We start from the raw sequence: 2500 nt of genomic DNA, 5'->3' as shown, positions 1-2500 counted from the left end.
TGTGCAATAATGCCATGGTGGTAGTGCAAGGAACACCAGAGCCATGATTTTTCTGTTAATGTGCAACACAATCAGAAAAATGAATATGTATGGAAATAAATTGTTAAAATACATTTTTTTTTAAATATATAAAGGAAGACATGGAAAAGTTGCATGAAGAGAGTGAATATCCAATGTGATTTGTGTTACTATATTCTTAACTCCTCAGTTATATATTAAAAGCATTCAGAGCAAAGTGGAATATGAACTGTATTTAGAAAATAACGCTTTTATCTGAAGTATAGGTGGTAGTGATTATGAAAGTTTATCGTTTAGAGGAACTGAGATATGAGAAACGCGCATGACTGATTTGAAAATGCTAGTGATGAAATTTTTCAGTTTGAACTTGGATTTCCCCGTTCAATTAATAGAATCGACAATGTCATAAGAAATTAGAAGATTCAATGTTACCACGAAAGTTACGGCTAACCGTATTTGGGTTCTACATTAATACTATCAGTGACTTGGGTCTAGATTGGGAATTTTAGTTTTCTAATAAATCATTGGGTCAATCCAATGAAGACTGAACACAACACAAATGTTAATAGTGATTTATCTGCACTCAGTATTATACATCTCATTTTGAGAGAACAGTATTTAAAACCACAAATAACTCATAGACTTTCCCACACAACTAACCCTTTTATTCCTGAGTTGTCCCCAGCTACCTCAGTATTAAAGCCTATGCACTATAAACTTGAAACATACTAGGTCAATTTGTGAATGTGAATATATAGATGGGGTCAGTTGAGATTTATATTTTTGAGAATGAAAGCATGTGGTTGTGAGAGATTAATTAGGGTCATGGTTTTTGTTTGCCACACTATTCTCTTTCGTATTTTTCTTTTCCATTGACCATCAGTGAGTGATTACAGTTTAAGGGAAAATCTCATCTCCCAGTGTTATTAAATATTTTTATTTTATTGAGCTAATATCTTGGAAAGAAGTCAAATGTTCATGTGCAAAAAGTTGAGCATAAATGGATTAGGCCTGAAGATAATCAAGATAAATAATTACATAGTGTATTGAACAAGTTGATTTATAGGCTTACTGATATGTAAATGACTCACATGGTTGATGTGAATGTTTCTTAGTACATTAAAAATCATTGGCAAACACTAGGCCATGTTGGCAGTCTTTCTTGCATATATTTAGGAGATATTATTTCAAAGACAGAAGGCATTTAATTGAAATCAATAGTATATTTTATCACACTTATAATAACCCTATTTACATATCAGATTTGTGGCTCGTTCAGGTCATATTATGCATTTTTTACATGTGCATGCTATATTAAGTAAAGCTGCATGGATTGGGCTGTAAAAGTATTGTTATTTTGTATGCCCTTTAAAGCAGTGCAATTTTTTACAAGTGATATTACTTGGCACCATATTAGGAATTGCCTATATACAAATATATCACAGTTTGAAGTACTGGTACAAGAAATTTCTCTCCCTTTCCCTCTCCCTCTCCCTCTGCCTCCCTCCTTCTCCCTCTCTCTCTCCCTCTCTTTCCCTCTCTCCCTCTCAGTCTCCCTCCCTCCTCATCCCTCCCCCTCCCTTCCTCCCTCTCCCTCCCTTCCTCCCTCTCCCTCACTCTCTCCCTCCCTTCCTCTCTCTCTTTCCCTCCCTCTCTTTCCCTCCTTCTTTTTCCCTTCCCTCCCTTTCCCTCCCTCCCTTTCCCTCCCATCCTTCCCCTCCCTCCCTTCCCTCTCTCTCTCTCTCTCTCTCTCTCTCTCTCTCTCTCTCTCTCTCTCTCTCTCTCTCTCTCTCTCTCTCTCTCTCTCTCTCTCTCTCTCTCTCTCTCTCTCTCCCCCCCTCTCCCCCCCCACTCCCTCTCCCTCTCCCTCTCCTCTCTCCCTCTCCCTCTCCCTCTCTCCCTCTCCCTCTCCCCCTCTCCTCTCCCTCTCCTCCTCTCTCCCTCTCTCCTCTCTCTCTCTTCTCCTCTCTCCCTCTCCCTCTCCCTCTCCCTCTCCCTCTCCCTCTCCCTCTCTCTCTCTCTCTCTCTCTCTCTCTCTCCTCTCTCTTTTTCTCTTTCTCTTTCTCTTTCTATTTTACTTTCTCTTCTCTCTCTTCTCTCTCCCCTCCCTCTCCCTCTCTTTCTGTCTCTCTTTCTCTCTCTCTTTCCCTCTCTCACTTCTTTCCCTCTCTCCCCACTTTCTCTCTCTATTCCTACCTCTTCCTCTCTTTCCCGATCTCGCTTTCAGATAATGAAATGAAAGTAATTTACTGTTAGTTGCTACCATTAAATCATAAACACACATGATAAGATCAATTACTCTTTTAGTGGTTATAATTATCAGGGTTAATTAACAAGTGATCTGGTGGTCGGTGGTATTACCATGCTTGCTGAAATGTAGATTTTCAATGACTTTATTCTATTCTTAATGGGATTCTGTTTAAGAAGGATAGGAGAACGTATTACATGGAGATCATGTACTCGTTTTCTGGATGCGATTGGA

General features: G+C 39.4%; 1 protein-coding gene across 2 annotated transcripts in view; it reads left to right on the top strand.

Moving 5' to 3' along the window:
- The window catches only part of LOC113804106 (Myosin heavy chain-like), a 408590-nt gene that overhangs the window by 596 nt on the left and 405494 nt on the right, over nucleotides 1-2500 (top strand). The window lies entirely within an intron of this gene.

Source organism: Penaeus vannamei, chromosome 33 (genome assembly GCF_042767895.1).
Source record: "Penaeus vannamei isolate JL-2024 chromosome 33, ASM4276789v1, whole genome shotgun sequence".
NCBI lineage: Eukaryota > Metazoa > Arthropoda > Malacostraca > Decapoda > Penaeidae > Penaeus > Penaeus vannamei.
Note: the sequence above shows the minus strand (reverse complement) of the source record. Positions and strands in the feature narration are given on the sequence as shown.